This window comes from Oncorhynchus keta, chromosome 9 (genome assembly GCF_023373465.1).
Source record: "Oncorhynchus keta strain PuntledgeMale-10-30-2019 chromosome 9, Oket_V2, whole genome shotgun sequence".
Taxonomy (NCBI): Eukaryota; Metazoa; Chordata; class Actinopteri; order Salmoniformes; family Salmonidae; genus Oncorhynchus; species Oncorhynchus keta.
The window spans coordinates 13,170,706-13,183,506 of NC_068429.1; the positions used below are offsets into that span (position 1 = coordinate 13,170,706).

The 12,801-nt window shown below is 41.9% G+C and overlaps 1 protein-coding gene and 1 pseudogene across 1 annotated transcript in view; one reads left to right on the forward strand and one right to left on the reverse strand.

Moving 5' to 3' along the window:
• The window catches only part of LOC118387281 (E3 ubiquitin-protein ligase MARCHF3-like), a 441,656-nt gene that overhangs the window by 58,512 nt on the left and 370,343 nt on the right, over positions 1 to 12,801 (reverse strand). The window lies entirely within an intron of this gene.
• Positions 2,756 to 9,324, forward strand: LOC118388053 (polymeric immunoglobulin receptor-like; annotated as a pseudogene).

The following is a 12,801-nucleotide window of genomic DNA, read 5'->3' on the forward strand; positions in this document are numbered from 1 at the left end:
GGCTTACCTAGCAAAGACTTATGGATGACCTGGAGCCAGTGGGTTTGGCCAAGGATATATCGTGAGGGCCAGCCAACGAGAGCATAGAGGTCGCAGTGGTGGGTAGTATACGGGGCTTTGGTGATTAAATGGATGGCACTGTGATAGACTACATCCAGTTTGCTGAGTAGAGTTTTGGGGGCTATTTTGTAAATGACATCGCCAAAGTCCAGAATCGGTAGGATAGTCAGTTTTACGAGGGTATGTGTTTGGCGACGTGAGTGAAGGAGGCTTTGTTGCGAAATAGGAAGACGATTCTAGATTTAATTTTGGATTGGAGATGCTTAATGTGAGTCTGGAAGGAGAGTTTAGTCTAACCAGACACCTAGGTATTTGTAGTTTTTCACATATTCTAGGTCAGAACCGTCCAGAGTAGTGATGCTAGTCGGGCAGGCGGGTAGCAATCGGTTGAAGAGCATGCACTTAGTTTTACTAGCATTTAAAAGCAGTTGGAGGCCATGGAAGGAGTGTTGTATGGCGTTGAAGCTCAATTGGAGGTTTGTTAGCACAGTGTCCAAAGAAGGGCCAGATTTATACAGAATGGTGTCGTCTGCATAGAGGTGGATCAGAGAATCACCATAAGCAAGAGTGACATCATTGATATATACAGAGAAAAACGTTGGCCCGAGAATTGAGCCCTGTGGCACCCCCGTAGAGTCTGCCAGAGGTCCGGACAACAGGCCCTCCAATTTGACACACTGAACTCTATCTGAGAAGTAGTTGGTGAACCATGCGAGGCAGTCATTTGAGAAACCAAGGCTATTGAGTCTGCCGATAAGAATGTGGTGATTGACAGAGTTGAAAGCCTTGGCCAGGTCGATGAAGATGGCTGCACCATACTGTCTTTTATCGATGGTGGTTATGATATCGTTTAGGACCTTGAGCGTGGCTGACGTGCACCCATGACCTGCTCGGAAACCAGATTGCATTGTGGAGATGCTATGGTGGGATTCGAAATGGTCGGTGATCTGTTTATTAACTTGGCTTTCAATAATTTTAGAATGGCAGGGCAGGATGGATATAGGTATACAACAGTTTGGGTCTAAGGTGTCTCCCCCTTTTGAAGACAGGGATGACCGCGGCAGCATTTCAATCTTTGGGGATCTCAGATGATACGAAAGAGAGGTTGAATAGGCAAATTTCATAAAGCGAGGGTCCAGATTGTCTTGCCCAGCTGATTTGAAGGGATCCAGATTTTGCAGCTCTTTCAGAACATCAGCTGTTTGAATTTGGGTGAAGGAGAAGCGGGGGAGGTTTGGTCAAGTTGCTGCAGGGGGGGCTGAGGTGTTGGCCGGGGTAGGACTAGCCAGGTGGAAAGGATGGCCAGCCATGGAAAAATGCTTATTGAAATGATCGATTATCGTAGATTTATCGGTGGTGACAGTGTTTCCCATCCTCAGTGCAGTGGGCAGCTGGGAGAAGGTGCTCTTATTCTCCATGGACTTTACAGTGTCCCAAAACCTTTTGTAATTAGTGCAACGGGAAGCAAATTTCTGTTTGAAAAAGCTAGCCTGAGTATATTGGTTCCTGACTTCCCTGAAGAGTTGCATATTGCGGGGGCTAATCGATGCTATTGCAGAATGCCACAGGATGTTTTTGTGCTGGTCAAGGGCAGTCAAGTCTGGGGTGAACCAAAGGCTAAATCTGTTCTTAGTTCTACATTTTTTGAATGGGGCATCCTTATTTAAGATGGAAAGGAAAGCACTTTTGAAGAGCAACCAGGCATCCTCTACTGACAGGATGAGGTCAATATCCTTCCAGTATACCCGGGCCAGGTCGGCTAGAAAGGCCTGCTCACAGAAGTGTTATAGGGAGTGTTTTACAGTGAGGAGGGGTGGTCGTTTGACCACGGACCCATGACACACGCAGGCAATGAGGCAGTGATCACTGAGATCCTGGTTGAAAACAGCAGAGGTGTATTGAGAGGGCCAGTTGGTCAGGATGATATCTAAGAGGGTGCCCATGGTTACGGATTTGAGGTTGTACCTGGTAGGTTCCTTGATAATTTGTGTGAGATTGAGGGCATCAAGTTTAGATTGTACAACGGCCGGGGTGTAAAGCATATCCCAGTTTAGGTCACCTAACAGTATGAACTCTGAAGATAGATAGGGGGCATTCAATCCACATACGGTGTCCAGGGCACAGGTGGGGGCTGAAGGGGGTCTATAACAAGCTGCAACGTTAAGAGACTTGTTGGATTTTTAAAAGAAGAAGTTCGAATTGTTTGGGCACAGACCTGGACAGTATGACAGGACTCTGCAGGCTATCTCTGCAGTAAATTACAACTCCGCCTCCTTTGGCAGTTCTATCTTGTCGGAAAATGTTATAGTTAGGGATGGAAATGTCAGGATTTTTGGTGGCCTTCCTAAGCCAGGATTCAGACACGGCTAGGACATTCGAGTTGGTGTGCTAAAGTGTGCTAAAGCTAAAGCAGTGAATAAAACAAACTTAGGGAGGAGGCTTCTAATTTTAACATGCATGGAACCAATGCTTTTACGGTTACATAAGTCAACAAATGAGAGCGCCTGGGGAATGGGAATGATGTAGGGGGCTGCAGGGCCTGGGTTAACCTCTACATAACCAGAGGAGGAGAAGGATAAGAGTACAGCTATAGGCTTAAAGAACTGGTTGTCTAGTGCGTTCAGATCAGAGGGTATTGGGGGCAGGTTTCTGGGCACGGAAGGATAGATTCAAGGCATAATGTACAGACAAGGGTATGGTAGGATGTGAGTACAGTAGAGATAAGCCTAGGCATTGAGTGAGGTGTTGTCTCTAGAAGCACCATTTAAGCCAGGTGCGGTCACCAGATGTGTGGGGGGTGGAACAACAGGACTAGCTAAGGCATATTGAGCAGGGCAAAAATTTCTAACCAAAGCAGCAATAGACAAGACATTAGGGAGAGGCATGTGTGGCAGAGTAATCATAGGCTCCAGTGAGTAGCTAGGAGCTGGAGGCACAGATATTCAGACAGCTAGCAGGCCGGGGATAGCAGCAGGCTAGCAGATGCGTCTCATGGGGACATCGCAACGCCTGTTGAAACTGCCTCGGACGGTTACATCAACAGACCAGTCGTGATGGATCGGTGGGGCTCCGTGTCGGCAGCAACGTGTCCAGGCCAATTGGCAAAGAGGTCATTGAAGCCCAGGAATTCTTGATAGATCTATCTATCTATCGTGCTGTGCAGGCTGGCAGGAGTTGACCGGGCTGAAGCTGACCGTGCTGAAGCTGGCAGATGTCCCAGTTAACGGTGATGGCCAACAAGCATTGGCTAACTGACTACTAGCTCGTAGCTGGCTAGCTTGAAGGGGGTTAAGATTCTAAAGTATAAAAAAATAGCAGATCCATACTGCATTGGGTGAGGCGGGTTGCAGGAGAGTATGTTCATTCCGTAGATGGAAAAATTAGATAAAAAATATATACGAAGAAAGAAACAATATATACAAGGGACGGGACAAGACAATCAAAACATCTCACTGCTACGCCATCTTGGATTGCCTAGATTATTGTAATTGTATTCTCTCAGGTGAGACCTGATATTGGGAGGTCATTGTTTGCGGATGATGAAGTGCTGTGGAAGAGAGGGAGAAATATTACCCATACAGCCAGAATAGTTCAAGAAGCGATTAGTGAAGTAGAGTAGTGGTCCCTCAGGTGGGGCTTCAAGTTTTCAGTTGAGAAAACACAGACTGTGTTTTTTTCTAGAGGGAAGGTTGGGGATGAAATATACTTGAAGTTGAATGGAAGGAATCTGGAGAGGGTGGGCGGGGTATAGGTTCCAGGGGGTCTGGTTTGTCACTCAAATGACATAGGTGGAGCATGGGTGGGCACGTCAGTCATCCGAACTTCCGAATACTGCCCCCTAGCCTTAAGACGTTAACACAGTAGTTGTCAACGGAAAGAAAATATTGAATGTGATTTGTTGCTTGTCAGGAATGGAGTGGGGGGCAGATAGAATGGTGTTGAAAAGTATATATATAGCGCTGTTATGGAAGTATAGCATATGGATCAGCAGCTCAGACATCTTTAAAAAAGCTAGATGTAATCCAGGCCCACGCCCCTAAGAACATATTATGGAGCATCATGGCCATATTATCGAATGGCCAAGTTTCACACATAAAGGCGTAAAGAGTTGAACAAATATTTCCATTTAGTCATAGCAGCACAAAAAGGATCATAAAAAAATCTTTATCTTAGATGTGTTATGGATAATATTTTACAATAAACAGTCTTTCACTGTCCGTTACAAAGATCTAACAGTCCTATTGATTCCTCTGGGCAGGTTGATGGAGGTGATAGTTGGTGTCCTAGTCACACGGAAGATGCCTACACTACCACCTTCAATGATACACACTCACTAAATACCTTGAGTGGTCAAAATCATCACCGCTGAAGCAAACTGTTAAATATACAATTCCTCTAGATATAGAAAGAATTCCCTTTACAATTCCCTTTAAAAAAATGTAATTGTATTGCACCAATTTACAGAGGAACATGTTCTAAATGTTTTAATTATTCTTCAGATGGGAGAGAACATTATTCTACCTACCAAACATTGGTAAAGCAGTGCTCTTCATCCTATGCACCATTATTGATTTTGTGAAGTTCATGGCAAACTGACAAAATACAAAATTAGTAGAAACCAGACAGTCTCTCTGGTGAGACCAAGGGACAGATTTACTTCTTGCACCTGCTTTTTCAAGGATAAAACACAAAATAAGAAACTGTTCATCTGTGGTTCATTTGACCTATATGTCTTTGACCTAATTTGTAGCCACCATATGATTAGTTTCATAGTTGATCTTATTGTAATATTCTGTCTGCTTTATATGTTAAAAAAATGCATGCTTTGTAAATAAACTTTACAATCTATTAAGATATTCTTAGGAAGTTGTGTGTCTGCCCAAATACAATGTGTATGAGTTGTGTGTGCTTGTAAACACCATATATGTTTAACTGTTCATGATATAGCATAATAAATGTCAACTAACAATTCAATACACATAATTTGGAAATTAGCGTGTGTTCAGCCCCTGCTAAAGGGTGGAGACCCTTCAGATGTGAATAACTATTGCCTATTTCGAAGCTACCTATCCTAGACAATGTCTTTCAAGCCCTAGTGAACTCTCAGCTAAATAAATTGCTAGTTGACCACAATCTGTTGCTAGCCAGACTCAATAACGTTGGTCTCATTGAAGGGGATGTCATATCTCACAGAGACAATACACAATGCATCTATGCTTAGAATCACGAGTCTATCTTCATTTTCATTTTAGATTACTAGAGCTGTACACCAGGGCTCAATTTTAGCTCCATTAAAAAGGTGTAATCTTACAAATACCTAGGTAAATGGTTGAGCAAGAAGCTGTAATACCAAGTTAATAAGGATAATATTTTGAGGAAACTTAAACTGAAATTGGGTTTTAATTTATTTGCAACAAGGCTTTTCTTTCAGTAATTGATTATATTGACTTAATGTACATGCATGAAGCCTACTCTGTGCTCCTCTGTGCTACAGAGTCTCAGTCTATCATGCATCCTTGTGCTTTGTTACAAATGCCAAGTCACTCACCAACCATTGCACTTTGTATCAAATGGTGGTCTGGACCTTGCTTTAAATGCGCAGAGAGCTACATTGGTATGTGTTCATATACAAAGCCCTTGTCTGTAAACTCCCCCACTACCTCTGTAGCCTGTTCTCCTTCACCACTAACAGTTACCAGACACGGTCTACTAGGTGGTTGCTACATAAAGTCCCCAGGGTCGTTACCCAGTTAGACAATACTGCCTTTTCCTATTGTGCACCAGAGACATGGAATAGTCTGCAAAAGTCTGGTTCACCTGGAGGTTCTAGTGCCCCTCAGTGAGTTTATAACTCTGTTCAGTAGTAGTGTAATTGTGTCCTGTAAGCAGTTTTGCTTTGGTCCTCGATTTGAGGTTATTTTAGCTATTGGCCAAGTAAGTGTATTATTTTTAAAAGTGAACAATTTTTCGTAATTTTTGTAATCTATACATTTTTATAAATAAAACCTCTGGACCCTGTCTTCATCACCTGCGCTTGCGCTGTAAAATAAATAAATATATATATTTGAACCTGAACCTCTGACTCTAACCTTTGAACAGGTTGCTGGGTCATCCATCTTTTGAAATAAGATATACAAATGTGCTAATTAAAGAAAGTAATCAATTGTAGAGCCTTAGAGCCTTATGTTACAACTAGTTGATAGAGTGTAATAGTGTTAATCTGCCACTGAGGGGGGCATATACACTCAAACAGAAGCAGGAAGATCGTTAAAGACAGCTATAACTATTAGGAAGTTCAGTCATTCTCTTTGGTTCCTTGGTCCTTGACGCGCACACTGTACATTGGTACCATATAACATATGGAGACACAGAGCCAGAAATGGCTTCTCATCTCTCCTCCTCCTCCTCCTCCTCCTCCTCCTCCTCCTCATCTTCTCCAGACTCTCAGGTAAGGGTAACATGTTACTATGGAGTGCTGAAGTTGATGTCAGGTACTGGGACTGGACACATGCTGAAACTCTGAAGACAGGAGCAGTAGCTTGTCTTATCAATAACACTTCCTGTATTATGTGTGTTAGAATTTGCTTGAATTCCAATCTAATGTGTTTTCTGTTGTTGTGTCTACAGGTGCTTATCGTGTGTCTGTACAGACAGGAGGCTCCACCACCATCCCATGTCACTATGGTCAGAAATACAAAACACATGTGAAATACTGGTGTATAGGATATTATTTACATAGTTGCTCCCCTGTTATATGCACAGACTCTACTAAGAGCACAGATAAGGCCTCCATCTCTGATGACATCAACCAGCTAACCATCACTGTGACCATGACTGATCTGGGACAGAGGACTCTGGACGTTACTGGTGTGCTGTGGAGATAAATGGTGGACCAGATGTCAGGACAGGATTGTTCCACCTATCTGTCTCTCCAGGTAAGATCTCTGCAACTCTTCCATATGATTACATGACTGATGTTCTGGTTTAATTTACTGGTATCACTATTGTATCACTATGAGGAATGTTGGTATGTCTACTTTCTGTTCTCTATCCATCATATCATCATTATGATATTTGTGGTCAGTTGTTACAAAAAACACTTGATCACTCAGGACCTTCCTTGGATGTTAGTTTTTAAATGTAATTTTTACTTTTATTTATTCATGGGAACCCATTGAGACCAGGGTCTCATTTACAACATTAAAGTCCTAAACTGCCCTAGAGGCACCCGAGTCAAGTTGTAGGGAGTTCTGCAGGATATTCCCAAAATTAAAGGCACTAAAACTGAAGGCGGATTTACCTCGATTGGTGCGTACTAGTGGAACCTTGAGACTTAACCATCTTTGTAAATGGTGTCTCATATTAGAACATTTTAACAGTGAAGTGAGGTAGGTTGGACCCTGTGTAGTAGATATTTGTAAACAAAATGGGAGTAGTGAAGTGATCTACAGGACCTTAATGAGGACCAGCTAACCTTTTGATACAGGATGTGGTGATGCATATTTAAACTGTCACCTGTGACAAAGCGAAGGGAGCGAAGGTAGACGGCATCCAAAGGTTGAAGAGTAGTAGCTGCTGCATTCTGGTAAATGGTGTCACCATAGTCAAGACCTGGCAGGAAGGTTGACTGTAGAATATGCTTCCTGCTGTTTAGGGAGAGGCATAATCTATTTCTGTAAATGAAGCCCACTTTAAATCTCAGCTTCTTAATAACTAGCTCATCAGTATGTTTTTAAAAATGTTAATTTATTGTCAATCTAAAAGCTCAGATTCATCTGTGTTCAGGTACTCCAGAACTCTATGTGGACCAACAGGATGTTACTGGAGATGAAGGGGGGAGTGTCATTGTAAATTGTTACTATAGTAACACTGGAAATATGAACTGGTGTAGGATTGGCAGTGTCTCCTGTGTGTGGACAATTTCTGGGACTCCAGATGGAACATTAGTGACCCTACAGCAGACCACTGGTGTCACCAGAAGAAATGTCTTAACGGTGACTATGAGTGGACTGAAGATGGAGAACACTGGCTGGTACAGGTGTGGAGTGGGAGACCTTACAATGCCTGTTCACATCACTGTCAGACAACAAACCACCACACAAAGTACCTCCACTATGACCAGTGAGTAGAGAACAATTAGATACTGTAAAATTAAGTATTAAGTTGGTTTTATCCAGTCTTGCTGGTTTATCATCTAAAACAAATTGGACTGTAACCTTATTAAAAGCTTTTGGGAATAATTAGTGGTCCTACCATTGGTTTGAACTCAACAAAATAAAAAGTCAAAATTCACTCATTGGGTAAATTAAATAAGCTGGACAAGAAGGTCTTAGCTTAGCCACAATGTGTTGTTACACCAGTCATAATACCATTGTTGTTTTCACCTCACAGCAACCCAAGCTCCAACCACTGAACAATCCTCTTTCTCTCCAACTGCTGAGCCTGTTCAGACTGACAACACAGTCCAAGGACCTGAGGGGAGCAAGGAGAAGGTCACCATGAGGTAATTATCACTCATTCAGCTGTATTTAACACTTACTGTTCCAACTGGAAGACAATACAAATATGAAGGTAACATTTTCTGGTTTTCTCACTACAGTTTAGGGAACAAAATCACCCTCCTTATATGTTTTCACACCGTGTATAGGCCAAGACACTTATAGAGACATTTACCACTTCCTCATATCTCTGTGGTTTGCTGAAGTAGCAGCATTCTATTCTATTGTCAAGTTTCACACATAAAAGACGTGAAGAGCTGAACAAATGTTTCCATTTCGTCATAGCAGCACAAACAAATAAATGTATCTGTGATGTTTTCAGAGAATTCATTTTACATTATACAGACTTTCTGTCACGATGTTCGTAATAATGATGGTCAGACCAAGGCGCATCCCAAGGGATCCCAATCATTTTAATTAATAAAGTGAAACTTAAGCTAAGACAAAACAAATAAAGAATAAACGAACCATGACGACAATGCAGTGCTAACAGGCAACTAAATATAAACAATATCCCATAACCCACAGGTGGAAAATCACCAACAGAGAAAATTAACCTAGAACCCCACATAGAAAATATAAACTAGAACAACCCCCCAGTCACACCCTGACCTACTCTACCATAGAAAATAAACACTTTCTATGGTCAGGACGTGACACTTTCACTGTCTGTTCCATCGATCTAAAAGTCCTACTGATTCCTCTGGGCATGTTGGTGGTGGTGATAGCTGGTGTCCTACTGTTAAATATACACGGGGTGGTTTGAGCCTTGAATGTTGATTTGTTGACAGTCGTGGTATAGCAGACCGCATACCACTGGTATGACAAAACATTTATTTTTACTGCTCTGATGACATTGGTAACCAGTTTATAATAGCAATAAGGCACCTCAGGGGTTTGTGGTATATGGTTAATAATACCATGGCTAAGGGCCGTGTCCTAAGAACAGTCCTTAGATGTGGTATATTGGCCATATGCCACACCCGCTCGGGCCTTATTTCCGTAAATATACACTGCCTTTAGAAAAGGGAAATCTTCCCCTTACAATTCCCCTTAAATAATATAATTATATTGTAGCAATTTACAGAGGAACATGTTCTAAATGTTTTAAATCTTCTACAGATGGAAAACAACATTTTTCTACCTGCCAAAAATTGGTAATGCTGTGCTTTTCCTCCTGTGTACCATCAGTGCTGTTGTGAAGTTCAGAGTAAACTGAATCTGTGTTGAAAACAGATAGGTCTCTTTGGTGAGACCAAGGGACAGATTTACTTTGTTTCATTGTTGATCTTACATACTGAATCATAGTCTTACTCTACTATTCTGTCTGTTTTATATGTTAAAATGCATGCATTGTTAATAAACTATAAAAATCTATCAGGATATTGTTAGAAAGTTATGTCTCTGCCCAAATACATTGTTTCTGTGTTGTGTGCTTGTAAACACCATATACGCTTCAACTGTTAATGATTGTTCCGAATCCCTTTGGCCCTGCAGTCTAGAAACGAGACATAAATAAATAAATAATAAATATCCAAAAAAACGAAGCTATTCTAACCTGCTTCAAGCACAGCTAGCTAACTAACCAATAAAATACAGTGGGTGGTCCGCCCAGTTCTAACTAGGGTACTTAGACAAAGTATTCCTACGGGTAATGTATGCCCAGGGGCGACTTGGCTTTGTACCCCCTTTTCCCACCAACAAACAAACAGTCATGAACCACAACAATACATAATCATATAATTACACAGAGAGAGAGAGAGAGAGAATACTTAAATAAGACAGTAGAAATACTCCAGATGTAACAGACTGATCCTAGGCCCCGACACATAAACTACTGCATCAGTCTTCAGTGGCGACACCTGTGACTAGGGCAGAAGGAGAGAAAACAAATACACAGACAGGATACTTGTATTCGTAACACTCCCACCCTTTCATTTTTGGCTAAAAACTGTTTGTTATTTTTCATGAAAATGTAACAAATGTCAGGCTAACTATGCAACCATCGAACAAGAAGCTATAGCTTTTTTTGTTAGCTCTGCAATACTTTGAAGTATATATTGGTTCTAGTGCTCTACCAGTGATAGTATATACTGACCATAACCCCTTAGTGTTTCTCCACCGTATGTACAACCAGAACCAGCACCTTATGCATTGGGCGCTTATTGTGGAGATCCGCCACAAAAAGGGTTCTGAAAATGTATTGGCAGATGCTTTGTCTCGTGTTCAATAATGTATGATTTTTGTATGTCTTGTTAGGTTGCCTTTGCTTGTTAAACTTGTTAGTATTCATTGTAAATACTTTGGTCGCAATCCTTATAGGGTTGCTCTTTTAACTTCTTGACGCTACCCATCCCTTAAGCGGGACAATTGTCATCAGAAACCACTGAATAGCATAGCGCCACAGTCAAATAATATGACTAAAAATATTCATATTCGTGAAATCACAAGTGCAATATTGCAAAACACAGCTTAGCCTTTCGTTAATCCACCTGTCGTCTCAGTGAAAGTAATCCAAGCGTTTGTGTAAGTTTATCGATCGCATGACAAAACATTAAGTACACTTAGTATCAGGTAGCTTGGTCACGAAAATCAGAAAAGCATTCAAATTAATTGTTTACCTTTGATGATCTTCGGATGTTTTCACTCACGAGACTCCTAGTTACACAACAAATGTTCCTTCTGTTCCATAAAGATTATTTTTAGATCCAAAATACCTCCGTTTGTGGTCACGACAATGCAGACGAAAATTCCAAATGATATCCATAATGTCCACAGAAACATGTCAAACGTTTTTTATAATCAATGCTCAGGTTGTTTTTAAAATATATATTAGATAATATATCAACCGGGAGTGTAGGTTTTTCAATAGGACCGGGAAAAACAATGGCCGCTTTACTCTGTTGCGCAAAACTCACTCTGAGAGCCCCCAACTATCCACTTACGCAATGTGATCTTTCTCGCTCATTTTTCAAAATTAAAGCCTGAAACTATGTCTAAAGACTGTTGACACCTTAGGGAAGCCATAGAAAAATGAATCTGGTTGATATCCCTTTAAATGGAGGATAGGCATGCTTTTCTGATTTTCGTGACCTTGCTACTTAATGCTTAGTGTACATAATGTTATACTGTGCTATCGATAAACTTACACAAACGCTTGGATTGCTTTCCCTGTAAAGCATAATTTCAAAATCTGGGACGACAGGTGGATTAACAAAAGGCTAAGCTGTGTTTTCCTATATTGCACTTGTGATTTCATGAATAGGAATATTTTTTAGTAATATTATTTGACTGTGGCGCTATGCTATTCAGCGGTTGCTGATGACAATTATCCCGCTACCGGGATGGGTAGCATCAACAAGTTAATGTCATGTTCCAACACGTTTGTGCGAGTAGGAACGTCGTTAAAGAGACATGGAAAACTGTGTAGTAGCTTCACAATATTGTCATCCTGTCCGTCCGTTAAATGAACCAGACCTGACTGGAGAGTCAGCAGCATTTCTGAGTTGCACAATCTAACGCACTGCTGCTGAGTATTGCGCAACTCTAATCCATCTCCATCAACATCATTAATATGACAACCCACTATCATAGCAGCAGAAGCAGAGGATACAGCAGTACCTGCCTGTCAGAGTGTGTGCAACTGGTCGAAGGAAGTCAGGTGCAGGAGAGCAGAGATGAGTGAACAGGCACACTTTATTTAGGCAGAGGAAAACTGCCGGATGCAACTGCATCACAACACTCCAGCCCAAGGAAAAAAGCGAGCGCACAAATACACAAATAGGTACAAGTATTGTAGCGACACACATGTAACGAAACGAACAATACCACACACAGACATGGGGGGAACAGAGGATACTATACACGTAGAGTAATGAGGGGATGTAAACCAGGTGTGCGGAAAAACAAGACAAATCAAATGGAAAATGAAAGGTGGAGCGGCGATGGCTAGAATACCCAGCTTCCGGCAGGGCAGGAGGAGGGGCAGGTTTCGGGTCGAGAGCCAGAGCTGGTCCCCTGGTGCGAACACCGGGGCCTCACTGCGGTGACAGTCTGCATTGGCTTTCTGGCGCAGCACGGCCCGCTGGAGGTGAATATGGGCGGCATCCAATGTCTCCTCCGCGGGCCTGAACCAGTTGTCCACCACAGGAGCCTCGATCTGACTCTGATGCCAAGGTACCAGAACCAGCTGGTACCCTAGAATGCACTGGAAGTGGGAGAGGTTAGTAGATGAGTGGCGGAG